The sequence below is a fragment of the Rousettus aegyptiacus genome, unplaced genomic scaffold (assembly GCF_014176215.1).
Source record: "Rousettus aegyptiacus isolate mRouAeg1 unplaced genomic scaffold, mRouAeg1.p scaffold_m13_p_4, whole genome shotgun sequence".
Lineage (NCBI taxonomy): Eukaryota > Metazoa > Chordata > Mammalia > Chiroptera > Pteropodidae > Rousettus > Rousettus aegyptiacus.
Window position 1 is genome coordinate 46,445,908 of NW_023416307.1, and position 14,429 is coordinate 46,460,336.

Here is a 14,429-nt window from a genome sequence, read left to right on the forward strand (position 1 = left end):
ATATTTCCTTAAAGGTTTATTTTTGCTTTAGGGTGACTTAAAGAATGAAGAATGATCTTCGGGGAATTAGAGAGAGAGGAAAAAAATAAAGAGGGAATGTACAGAGGAAAAATAGATTTACATTTTGAGTTATAACTTCCTCTAGTAAATTTTTTCATCCTTCCAAGTTACTTCTTATCTAGGGGCTTTTCCTCTCTAAAAATGTAAGAGCCAGGGCTCTCTACTTTCCAAGTGCCTCCTTGCAAGCCAGTGAGTCATGCAGGTGATGCATTTTCTCCTGATTTCCCAAATACACAAACCAAAATACATATGGATTAACCTGCCTTCTCTATCAAAAACAGGTTCAGTGACCTCTTTTATCAGGCAGAGTCGCTTCCTTAAGAATGGAGATCATTAACCTCTTTGTCTCCCACCTCACTTCTACCTCTTATACACATTTGTAACTTCTAAAGTCTCATTTATCTCTTTTTTAATGAAAAATTCCAAAATTTTATTGATTCTAAGGCATACGTAATTTTTCAGCTCTTAACATCTCTGAGGTTATTTTATTTCACACTTGAATGTATACCATAGTTTATTTTGTGCCTTTCATTTTTAGTGGCATATTGGCTAGCATCTAAGATTTGATAACATACATTGCATAAAAGTGAGGAGAATATAGTAATTAATATTCAATAATATCCCCTTGACTGAACAATCATCTCATTGTATATATTTTATCTCTTTAAATTTTTTTTATTATTGTAAAATGTCTCCCTTTTAAATAAATGTTTTAGTAATTTCACTACATGTTAATCCTAAATACTATAGTATCATCTTTAAAAATCTAAGTACATTTTCTTATGTAACAATACCAATATTTAAAATTATCACACCACCAACATTTTAAAATATACTTTAACATATTCTAATACAAAAGCCATTTTCAATTTTTCCCAATTGTCCTCAAAATAACTTTTTATATGTGGTTGGTTTGAATCAAATTTTGAATAATAAATTCTCTTTTAATCTTGTTCATTGTTGCCCTTTTTTTTTTTTTTTTTTTTTTTCTCCTGCCATTGACTTGAAGAAACCACATCATTTGTCTTCTGGCCCATATTCAAGATGTGTCTGATTTCCTCTTTTTGGCATAACAAATAATTTTTCTGTTCTCTGTTTCCTATGAATGAGAAATTAAAGATAAAGGCTTGATTATATTCAGGTCCAATATTCTTGACAAATGTACTGTGTACTTCATAACGTGTCACATGGTTGTATCATAGTGATGATTAATTTCAGAATTGATTGTTGTCTATCTATAAGAATCTGTTTTCATTTTCAATGAATGAGATCGACTATCAGATCTTTTCAATGTTATGAGAACCCTGTGAATGTTCATCTCTTCATTTGTTTGAGTTCTTTTTAGACTATTAAGTAATCCATTCACATAATTCATAAATAGCTTCTTCTACAGAATGATATCTCTATAATAAAAGATTTCCTCTTCAAATATAAAGACTTTTTAGAATTCCTATGTAAGTATGTGGGTCCTGGTAATAAATAGTCTTCCATTTTAGGTACACATATGCAGCCTGGGTATATGCTAATATCAAATGAGGCTAAGAGTAGAGCACTTTGGGATATTTCCTTCAAGATAGAGGTGTTCTTTATTTCTGTACTATAAGAGGAAGAAAAAAGACATAATTCCAGTCTGGAAAACCTATGTATATTACCTCAATGCATGTAACCAGAAATTATATGGAAATAAATTTAATCTCCTTTGAAATTAAATAGAAAATTATTTCATCTCTTCTGGAATTTGCTGAGTTCATAACAACCTTAATTTCTCCTTTTTTAATTGAGTACTAGTCAAAATACATTTCCTATCTTTAAAAGTAAGTGCCAAATTTTTCCTTTCATAGAGATCTCTAACTCTGATGACTTACTTGTCCTTATTTATATTTTAATAGTTTAAGTTAGAAAGGCACCTGAAGGATTAATCATTATAATTCAATATGCATAGTCCCAGAAGCTTTATAAACAAGAACAAAAACATAAATAAATTAAATTTCTGAATAACATAACATTCTCCAAGGTCTAGGGTATGAGAAAGTGATAATAAAATTAGCTATGAAAATGAAAAATAGAGCAATCAGGACCTCTCTGAAGAACCTATATTTAAAAACTAACATTTTATTTTAAATATGATCAACATATGCACTATTATAATACTGCATGGGGTTTAAATTTTTGAAAGTTTTAAATACATTTCAATAATATAAACACAAAAACTTGGTTCAGAAATTGATAATTAAAGTAGAAAATATATAGAAAATCTTAGCAGTTATTGATAGAAATGATCCAGTACAGGTGCGCTTATGATAGGAACCCCTAAAGACAAGGTGTTCCCTTTGCATATGATGTTTCTGGGAGGTGGTCGGCTGCTAACATGATGTATTTTTAAATGGTTATGGAAGACACTGAAAGCTTGTATGTTTTATTAGAACAAATTACCCGACTAGAATGATTATTATATATTATAATGGAGGAAAGCTTTGCTTGTAAAGTGTTCTTAAGACTAAATTTTCATGACAACTTTTCATTGTGAAATAAATTTGGGAAATATTGAGGTAAACAAAGTTAAACAAATTTCTTTCTAATAGAATTCACAGAGTTTCCAGTATGTGTTACGAATTATGATTTCTTAAAAATAGAGTACAGCATGTGGTGATTTTGAAAGTTATTTAGTTATATTCCTCCAGATTTTTCATCTTTGCCTGAATAGTAAATTTTTTTGTTGTATACTGAACAGTATAAGTGATACAGTGTAAGAATTCTGAATTTTATCTATTAAAGGTATGGAGTTTTATCAATTTTACTCCAACAGGCAGTTTAATAACTGGCATATCATATAATTCTTGTGAAGGATTGATGTTAGACATTATTGGGGTGGGTTTATTTTTGTTTTTGTCCTCTTTCCTAGGTCAAATGCTTTTAATCCTGGGCTATGACCCTTATTATTAAAGCATGACTCTTCTGAAAAGTTTGAGGCTTACCAAGTCCCTCTAACTTGACAAGACGTGAATTTACAACTCTATTCTCATAGAACTATTCTCTCGCTGATATTCTTGGTCATGTCAGGCTTCCGTGTGCTGCTTTCTTTGTGAACCTGACACACATGTGTTCTTTAGGAGTTACTCAAGGATTTGAAGGATATTTTATGCATATTTTGAGGCTTGTGATTTGTAGAGACTTCTTTTCCCTCTGGCAGCCTTGAACTCAGTTAGATCTCTGACTCAGCACAGACGATTTCTCCCTGAGATCCATCCCCTACATGCCGCACCGAGTTATAACCCTGCTTTTACCAGTGATCTTTGTTTTCTACTGAGCACACTTTAGTGATTGCTACTAAGTAATGCGATCGGTGAATTTAACAATCAAAAAATCTATATTTAAGTAATAAATTTTATTAAGATAATGTGAAAATTAAAGGAAACAAAGGAAAAATATATTTACCTAAGCTAAATATCACCAATGTTAATATTTTGTTATATTTTCTTTGAGTATGTTCTTTTAGCACTTATAAATGCATTATTATAATTACTTTACCTGTAAAATATAATAACCTGTCTTAGAAACATTTTGAATAGTTTTCCACATGAAGCAGTAATTTTTTTTAATGGATTCGTAATATTCCATGAGTTTTTTTTGACTATTCCTAAATTCATTTATATTTCTCCCTCTAAGTTTATATTTTATAAATTCTGCTGGGACAATTTATAAAACTATTTTAAATTAAGTATTGGATTTAAATTAAATATTTCCATTGGATATTTTCTGAGGGATATAATTTCTAAGTCAAGAGATATAAACATATTTAGGACTAATAAAAACAGTAAAATAACAATATAGATGAATACTCTTTCACTGTACTTTATTAAATTTGTAGATTGGTATTTTGAAAAAAGTGTGTTAATATAATATGTAATCGGGTTGTTACATTATGTCTATTTGCATTTTTGTGATTACTAGTGAGTTTGCACATTTTCAGATTTTTTAAATTAATATAATCTCTCTTGTTAATTAGCTTTTAATAATTTAACTGTTGTGGTCTTAGTATTATTCTCATTAATTTGCACAAGGTTTTATGAAATTAATGTGATAACCTTAGTCACTTATAAATGTAAGTAATTTCCCCAGTTTTTAATTGCTAAATCATATGATTAAATTATTAGAATGATTGGTAAATCAATTAAAAACAGCCCTAACTAGTATAATCTTTTGCTTGTGCTATTTCCTCTTAATTGGTCTTTTCTCTTTGCTTACTTCTTGTCTCACTTGCTGCAAGTTCTATCCAGTAGCCACAGTTATAATTTCAAAACATAAATCAAATCACATTATGCCCTGCTCAAAACATCCAGTGGCTTCCCATCACATGCAGAGTAAAATCAAAAGTCCTTTACGTAGTTCCTAAGGCCTTGTATGATCTCACACTTATTTTTCTGTAACTTTTCTACTCACTCAATTCAGTCAATCTCTACTGGCCTTTTTACCTTTCCTGGAACCTTTTTACACATTCCCACCACAGGGTCTTGTATTTGATATTCTCTCGAACTAATGAACTTACCCAAATATTCATACTGCTCAGACCTTTTCCTTAGTTCTCTCATATGACAAATCCTAAGAGAAATTTATTAGCCATGGCACCTTTATACCCCTCTTTATCCCAACTTCATTTTTTGTAGTCATAGCACTTAGTATTCCAAGAACGATACACACACACACAGTCTCCCTCGCTAGAGGGGAAGCTTCAAGAAAGTGGGGCATGTTTTCTGTCTTCCTTTTTTATTTCTTTTCTTTTTTTCCTTTCTTTTCTTCTCTCTCTCTCTCTTTCATACTGTATGCATTGAATCTAGAATGTCTGTAACAAACAACCAGAAGAGAAAACTTAAAAATATAAGGAAAAATGCCCATAAATTATGTAATCGCAACCACCGTTACCATTTGGACATTATTTTCATTCTTTAGAATTTATAGACTTTATAAATTTTACAGAATTTATGATAAATTTTTTAATTTTACATTTAGAGTAAGTATATCAGTTTTTAAGTTTTTTATTCAGCTTTTTACTTGACTATATTCTATAAGCATTTTTGATGTCATTATATAGTTCATGTTAAGTATTTTAAAGAATAGAAGGTTATCCCTCACAGTGTCACACTATTTTCATGAACTCTTAGTTTAAATATTTTGTTAATTAATTGGTATTATCTTTTCCATATTCATTTGTAAAGTTTTAATTGTCATTTTAAATTATTGTAAGCAAATTAATGTTTTTATATTTCTTTAATAATTTATATTCTGAAAGCCATTAATTTTTTCAAATTACCAAGATTAAATTTTTTTATAGTGTATAAACTTAGCTCAAGTCCAATATATTACTGGAGCTCTTTCCATGCAAAGCTCATTTCTATTTTTTCTTTACAATTTTCCAGATATTTTCTAATATTTCTAACTTTTAAAAAATAAGACCTATATATTTTTAATGCTGCTATTTTTCAGCTTCTTAATTTATTTATTTTACTTATTTCTCTACCATTTGATTTATTCAGCTCAGGTATTTTATTTTCTCTCTATTTACAAATAATGAAAGCATTTAGGTTTATGAACATATCTTTCTTAAAATTCAATTAACTTTTTTCTGTCTATCTTTACTTTTAAATATTGACTTACATTATATTGAAATCCCATCTTCATTCAGTATTTCTGTAAGAGAATACTTTAAATATCTAAGTAGTTTAAATTTTTTGACTTAATTTAATATCAACTTTTATTCAGTTTTAATTAGAAAATGTATTAATGTCAACTTTTATTCAATTTTAATTGGAATAAATTCTTTTGCTATTTTAAGTTTTTCATGGAGCCAAATATGTTATATTTTCTGTATTCTAGTCCTATGCTATTGATTTTTTAAAGCTTAGTATGGTTATCTTTTAAATATTTCTTTACCATAAAGTAAAACTGTCTTTGGGTTGCCTCCTTTAAATTATATACTTTTATATTAATATTGACCTCTTGCTTGTTTATATCTCTTTAACATACTTGTTTTGCTTTTATTTTTAACCTTACTGTCATTTTGTTTTAAATCACATAAGCAAAATATGTATTTTTAAAAAATATAAAATTAAAAATTACTTTTCATACATTTTCTTGACTGCTCTGCTTACTCTGTATATATACATATATATATTTTTACAGCATATAGTTCAACTAATGCTTCCCGAATTTTTAAATGAGAAAAATAAGTGTGATACCCATTTATGAAATATGTGGGAGAATATGTGTTTTACTAATCAATTTATTTGGTTAAAAAATCTAAGATTGCAATCTCTAGAATTCAAAATTATAGATGTTTAAAAAATATGTATAATCTTATTGTTCCATCTTGTCGTGAGAGATGCCTGCAGTCCTGGCAGGATGCCTGGTGCTTAGAGCAACAAGGTCACACTACGGGGAGAGCACACAGGCCTTACCTGTTCTGGGACTTCTTGCTCTAAGCAAAAGGATAAGAAAAGGAGAGGGAGCAGGTGATAACACATGGTGGCCTTGAGTCTGAATTTGGGAGTTGACTGTAATTTGTAATTACTAATCTGATAAACCAGTTTTGTGAGAGAGAGAATAAAAAGCCATGGAGACAGGGGTGAGGGAGCTAGCATTGCCATTCATCCCCTGTCCCTTATCCATGTTAGTTAATGCATTCCCAGACTCCGGCTCTTCTTCCCAAGGGTCTCTGCAACACATCTATTGCAATCACATTTTTAGTAGTTATTTAGACATATTTCTATAAATTTACTATTTCATTGGTCACAAAAGCCAGTTCTTTCCCACCTTATGTTTCACACTTTTGGTTTATTTATTCAGAGTCATATCTTGGTTCTCTAGCTCATGTGTTTGAATAATTTTTAGGAATAATACATCTAAACAATATGTTTTTCTAGACCACGAATAAGTAAAAAAATTATTTTTTTTAACTCTCTTTAGAGTAACAGTTTGGTTGAGTAGAGAATTCTGAGTTATGGCCTCTTTCCCTTCATTTTTTTTTTCCAGATATTGTACTACTGTCTCTAATATATAGGTTGTGAACAAAAAGTCTAATTTTTTTTATGATTATAAGCTAATTTTTGGATTTTTAAATATTTCTATTTATATATTATTTAATTAAAAATTTATCTTTTTATACTTTTCTATTGAATTTTGGGTTATTTTCAAGATTATCATCTAATTACTTTTTTCTCTGCTGTAATATTATCTATTTCTTGCCAGTAATATGAATTTATATCAAGCTACCCCATTTTGTTGTCCTTAAGGTCTCTTTTTACGTAAATTTGACTATGACTATATCACAATGAATATTAATTTGAATATGATAACCAATATTTAATAAATGACTAGCTACTTTTTATATGTTTTATCAAATAGAATCTTAGGAAGCAATCTTCAATGTAGGTTATTTTACCTTCATTAGAGATGTGGAAATAAAGACTAAGAAATAAATTCATTTATTCAAAGCTATACAATTAGTAATGGCTGAATCACGTGTCCAAATTTGGATTTATTGTGTATCAGAGTCTAAATTCTTTACAACATGGTTCAACTGCCTTCTAAAGTGTTCTTATGTATTTTGTAGTAAATTGAGTTCAAAGGAAGAATTTTCTTTTGATGTTTGTCCTCTGTTACAGAAACATTTAGAGGTCTGAAAAATGTTTTTGTTCTGTTTAGTCATTTGGTTATAAAGAAAACTCTCATCAGGTCTAGAAATAGAGAACAGTTAGGTTGTCTGAATATTATTTAGCTACTTCATAGTCCTCCTTATGTCTGGAAGAACAGTAGTCTTTAAGGTTGAAAAGAAGGATGATACACAGTTTTTGATATTTATCATGTAATTAGGTCATGTTAGCTCCACTTTGGGGGATAAACCATATTTTTATAATCTAGTCTGACAGTTCCCAAACCCGGTGTGGTGAAACACTTTAAAGCACAATGATCCAAGTGCTTATGTTGTTCCTTCCCCTGGACTTCAGGTGGTTCCTATGACTTGCTTCTAATTCATTTTATAAAACATATAACAGAGGTTATGGCATGCCACTTTTGTGACTATGTTTTGTTGCATTAGATGCTATCTTAGTAGACTGAAAAAAAAAGATTCTCCTACTGGTCTTGAAGAAGTAGATAACAACCTTGAGAACTATTTATCAAGAGAACCCTATGCTGGGGAACTTGTGGGCAGCCTGTGGGGACCTGAAAGTGGCCTCCAGCCTCTAGTCAGCAAAATGCTGGAGATTTTATTAGATAGCTGTATGTACATGAATTCTGCCATCTACTTCAGTATAGCCGGTGAGACCCTGAGCAACCTAAGTCTTGGATGACTGTGAGATCCAGCTGAGCCATGGCTGAACTCTTGACCCATGTAAACTGTGAAATAATGTGTTTTCTTAAGCTACTAAATTTATGGTAATTTGTTATACAGCAATAGAAAACCACATAATTATTTACCAAAATAACCTAAAGAAGATTGTTAAAATATATATATGTTGGGGAACTTGTATATTTTATTATTTATTTTTTAAACTTAATCAAGATCTTAAGGTAGGGCCATGCTTTAATTTTTTTTTTTTTAATAAAGCATGCTGGAGAATAATACTTAAAAGAGCATTTAAAAATCAATACTCTCGACACCACAAAGAAGAAAATCTCTTTTCATGAGTCAAAGCTGAAGTATGGGGCCTAGTGAAAATCCCAAGTATATTCCTGTGAATCGCTTAAATCTGAGTGTCTACTGAGTGGCAAATAAATCTAAAGTGTCTACTGAGTGGCAAATAAATCTAAAAGGATAGATGTCTTTTTGATTTAGTTCAGCTTTCTTGAGAAGTAGAAGCCAAGACAAGACCAGAAATCTGAGAGATATAATGAGAGAAATGCTTGCAAATCATAAAGAAGATGGTAGCAAGAATAGGCAGTTAGAGGTTTCGGACAATGATACAGGTCTGATAGTAGGGGGGAAAATGGATAGCAAGGTTTGGGCTCCTGCTACCCTCTCAGACTTCAGCCCAGTAATAAGAATGTCTCAGTTGATGTGACTCCTCAAGCAAATGTTGCGTATCCAGGCAGGAAATGACCAACCACTACCATCATTGTGCTCATTTATTGGCTGGAAACAACCCAAGGAAGTATGGCTTCCATGTCCATGTCTAGGTGGGCTGAGTGGTGTGACAGTGGGGCTGTCAGTCAACTCTGGTCCTTAGAGTAGTTAGTCTTAAAGGGTATCTGAGAAACCTCCATGGCCACATTTTTAGTTAAGCTCTGTTATTCCCTTTTTAGACGTGTTGGCCCAGTTTACCCAAATTAGGATCTCTTTCCTTTGTCTAGCATCTGGCTGAGAAACATAACTCTTTTTTTCCAATGAACAAATCAAATCAAATTAATATTTACACTGTTCAAACAAAAGCACTCAATTTATCCCAACAGAGATCTTGGATGTCTCTACAATTCTGTAAGATCAGAGCATTTGTGTAAAATAATTAATACACATTCACCTTGACAAGTTTATGATATAATTATCAATCTTTTAAGTAAATTCACACCTATTAAAACAAGTTCTGTCACCTTCTAAGTGGCAGTGTTTTCTTTGGTTTCCACTGCTTCATTTGAGTTCTTACCTTTTCTTTCCCCACTGTTCTCTTCCTGCATCTTTTTATTCAAAATTGTTTTTGTGTGTTTCTCAAGTAAAATCATAAAATTAAAACAGAACTCCTTGGGAATTCCAAGAGATATGTTTATCCTGTAGTAGGACCAAATTGTGCTTTCAGATGAAATTATACTAATAGAATTTTTAAGTAGAACTCTGTTCTCTAAATAGACTTTTTGTTGTTTCTATATTTTGTGAATAGTTTCTTAATTTACTCTTCATTCAGTGCAATATCAGATGCCTTGAAGACACCAATTGATCAATGTACATAACACATGTTTTGGGGTCAAATATTGGAAACAACCTAAGAAAATCCAGTAAAATGAGAAGACACATTATAATGTGTGGGGAGTAGTGATAATTTAAAAATTGAGGAATAGAAAGTATCAAAGAAATTCTAATTAAGATTTCCCCTTATTCCAGAGAAATCAAGGATGACAGAAGTTGATGATTGAACTGCATCTTAAAAAATGGGCTACATTTGGAATATGAAACATGGAGGGTAGGTTAGGATGTGTTGAACCTACAATCTTGAAAAAAAAAAACTTATCAGATAAAGAATTATTTCCATTATTGAAAGATCTATATTTTCCTTTTAATATCCCCATTTATCTCTCAGATTAGGCCATTAATAGAGTAGTAGCAGCTCTTAGACTTTGCAATCTTGGTAAACACTGTATTCAAGTCCAATCCCCCTAGAGCAGCACAGTATGTTTAATTGAAGACATGGTAATTCTGAGTTATTTTGCTGCAGACTTTTAGAGATATTTAAAGGCAAAATCCATTAAGACTAGTTGCATTATATCACAGAAAAATTAGATAGGGGTTTTACAAAACATATTGCCCCTTAGGCAGAGTTAAATTACTCTTTCATTGCTCAAATGAGGGTGGTTATTTGAGTTTCCAGGACTCCATTTCAGAACAATTTTAAACTGAATGTGTCAGCTAATTCCATGTGCTCTTTGAGTTTTGCTGGAAATACACGTTTGTAAATGGGAACACAGAAAATGCTTTTTATTTTATGGTTTTAAAAAAAGCTTGAATTGATGGTGTCTTTTTAACATATTAACTTGTCTACCAAGTGTGCCTTTTCAGAATGGCTGTCATAGTTTCATCTGCATCATAAAAGTGCTACATCCTGGAATATTTTTTTCTCACTGCATTATTGTATAGAAGTACTTGCCTTAGAGTTACTTTTGTGCATCTGTTTCCCTGTTTATATTTAAAATTCCTATGCTACAATTTCTGTTTGATTTATCTGTGGTAGCCAGCAATGTCTGGAATATAACATGTACTAAAAACACACTTTCTCTATCCCATCTTCCATCAGTATATCTCAAAGAAACATAAACTGTGATGAGATGACTCTTGAATATATGTGTTTTAAGAGATCAGGAACTCTCAAAGTGTTTTCCAGTTTTTTCTAAGATGTTCCTATGGAATTCACTCATATAAGTTCAGGATCTATTTTTTAAGTTCTTTTATATCAGTATCTTTATAATGTAGACAAATAACTCTACTCTTATAAATGACCCTTGTGAGATTTTTATTTTAACAGTAGTTATCAGGTCTCTAGCACTGGCTGACATAGATATCACTGCTACAACCATGGAGAAAGGATTCAATGGCCCTAAGTCTTTCAATAATTATCCACAACACAAATAAGAAAAGTGTGTTATAATTTTTAATCAACTTTATTTTGGTATAAATTATATATAAGAAATGCCCTATTTTAAGTGCATAGTTCGGTAAGTTTTGATGAACATAATTTCTCATGTAACCACGACTCTGATCAACATATAAAACATTTATGTCACCCAGAATTTTTTCTTGGGCCTTTTGTAGCTAACCCTTCCAGCTCCTGCTTCAGGCAAACATTAGTCTTCTTTCTGTCACTATGCAAAAATTTTTTCCTGGTCAAGAATTTTAAATGAATAATATTAAACAATATAGACTTTTTTACCTGGCTGCTTACACCAGTATAAAGGTTTTATGATTTATCCTCTTGTTACATGTATCCACAATTTATTCCTTTTGAATTCTGAGAATTATCTTGCTGTACGACTATTTTAAGATACATTCATGTGTTGATGAACATTAGGATTATTATCACTTTTTTTCCCTTCATAGAATACTCAAGATTTTGTGTAGATTATAGGTTTCAATTTCTTTGGGGTAGATACTTAGCCATAGAATTTCCAGGTCATGTGGTAGATCCATGTGTAATTTTATAAGAAGTTGCTAAATTACTGTTCAAAAAAAGAATATCACTTTATATTTCCATCAGGAATAATGAGAATTTTACTTGTCCCATCTCTTTTTCAGCAATAGATGTTTTCAGTCTTTAATTTTAGCCATTCTTATTTATGTGTAGTATTATCACATTCTGTATTTAATTTGCTTGTGTCTGATGAATAAAGATGTTTTGGAGAATGTTTCACATATGTGTGTGTGTATATACATATGCGTATACATATATACATACATATGCATATACATATATACATACATATGCATATACATACATACATACATATGTATATACATATATACATACATATGTATATACATACACACACACACACATACATATATCTTCTGCTGAGAAATGTCTTCTAAAATATTTTGCTCATATTTTATTGGTTGCCTTATGATTGAGTTTTATAATTTTATTTATTTATTTCATTAAATATTTATTTATTTCATTAAATATTAAATTATTTTATTAATTTACTATACCTATCATTTCGATATGTAGTTTATATTAAAATATTAATGTTATGAATGAGGTATTGTACATTATTTTTAAGTATGAAATCTTCAAAATTCAGAATATATTTTACATATAGAACATATTTCAATTAGGATGCTAAATTTTCATCATAGCTTTTTAAACTTCTGTTGTATTGTGTAAGAGTACTTAAGCATGATCTCTTACTCTCTTAAACTTTTAAGTACACAACACAGTATTGTTAACTACAGGAACAATGTTGTACGGCAGATCTCTGGAAAGTACTTATTTTGTACAACTGAAACTTGATGCTTGTTAATGAGTAACTCCCTATTCCCCAGGGCCTAGAAAGCACCACTACACTTTTCGATTCTATAGATTTGACTATTTTTGAGACCTTGTGTAAGTGGAATGCATCGTACGGTATTTGTATTTCTATGACTGGGTTATTTCACTTAGCCTAATGTACTCAAGATTCATCCTTGTTTTTGCATATATTGCAAAATTTCCTTCTTTTTAAAGGCTGATTAATATTTCATTGTATGTATACACCACATTTTCTTCATCTATTCATTCATCAGTAGAGATTTTTGTTGTTTTCACATCTTGGCAATTGTAAATAATGCTGTAACGAACATAAAAGTGCTAACTTTTCAAGATCTGAATTTTAATTCTTTTGGATAAATACTCAGGTGAGGTTGCTAGATCATATAGTACTTTTATATTTAAATTTTAAAAGAACTTTATACTGTTTTTCATAGCAGATGCACCATTCTGCATTCTACCAACAAGTGTGCAAGGATTATAATTTCTCTACACCTTCATCACATATATAAGTACGACATCTTGAACAGATGTGAGGTGATATTTCATTGTGGTTTGGATTTGCATTTTCCCAATGATGAGTAATACTAAGCAGTTTTTCATATATGTGTCAGCCTTTTACGTGTCTTCTTTTTTTTTATTTTCTAGGAAAGAATTCAAGAGCTTTTATTAATATATTTCAGGCTGCCAACACACATCAACAGTCTGAGTGTCAGCCTATCAATCATCCAATGTTCATGGGCCAGAACTCTGAGTGTAGACCAGCCTCTCTTCTCTCTGCTATCTAATGACACAAATGTGACACAGCAGCCACATCTGCAATGCCTCTGGGGACAGCTGTATGTCTTCTTTGAAGAGATACCCATTCAATTTTTTAGCCCATTTTTAAACTGAGTTATTAGGTTTTTTTTTTTTTTTTTTTTTTTTTTTTTTTTTTTTTTTGCTATCAAGTTGTGGGAGTTCCTATATATATTTTGGAGATTAGCATTTTACTGTATCACATATTAGGTTTTCAAATATTTTGTTCCATTTGGTTTTCAAATATTTTATCTCATTCCATAGGTTACCTCTGTTTATTGTTTCTTTTGCTGTGCAGAAACTGTTTAGTTTCATGTAGTCTTACTTGATTATTTTTGCTTTTGTTGTCTATGCTTTTGTTGCATGAATAAAAGCATTGCCAAGACCACTAGCGTAAATTCCCTTATGTGTTTAGGAATTTTACAGTTTCATGTCTTACATTTAAGTTTTTAATCTATTTTGACTTTAGTTTTGTACGTGATATAAGATAAGCTTGAGATTTTATTCTTTTGCGTGCGAGTTTCTGATTTTCCCATTATCAGTTGCTGAAAGAGATTATCCTTTCTTCACTGTGTATTCTTGGCACCTTTATGAAAGATTGGTTAACTATATATGCATGGATTTTTATCTGGGTTCTCTATTCTGTTCTATTGCTCTATATGTCTTTATATCAGTATCATACATTTCATTATTGTAGCTTAAAATAATATTTTGGAATCAGAAAGTATCATAGAGTAGTATACTGAAAAAGAGATGGTTGTACAGAAAGAGAACTTTCTGAAGATGTGCACAGTGTCTCCACCTTGAGTACTGAGTAGATTCTCAATCAGCGCAAATATATGAGGAAATTAT

The 14,429-nt window shown here is 30.7% G+C and overlaps 1 non-coding gene across 1 annotated transcript; it reads right to left on the reverse strand.

Annotated features, from left to right (window-relative positions):
• Positions 1 to 13,487: 13,487 nt before the first annotated feature.
• Positions 13,488 to 13,617, reverse strand: LOC118602357. The gene has a single exon (XR_004950695.1). It is a non-coding gene; the product is annotated as a small nucleolar RNA SNORA17 (small nucleolar RNA).
• Positions 13,618 to 14,429: the final 812 nt, after the last annotated feature.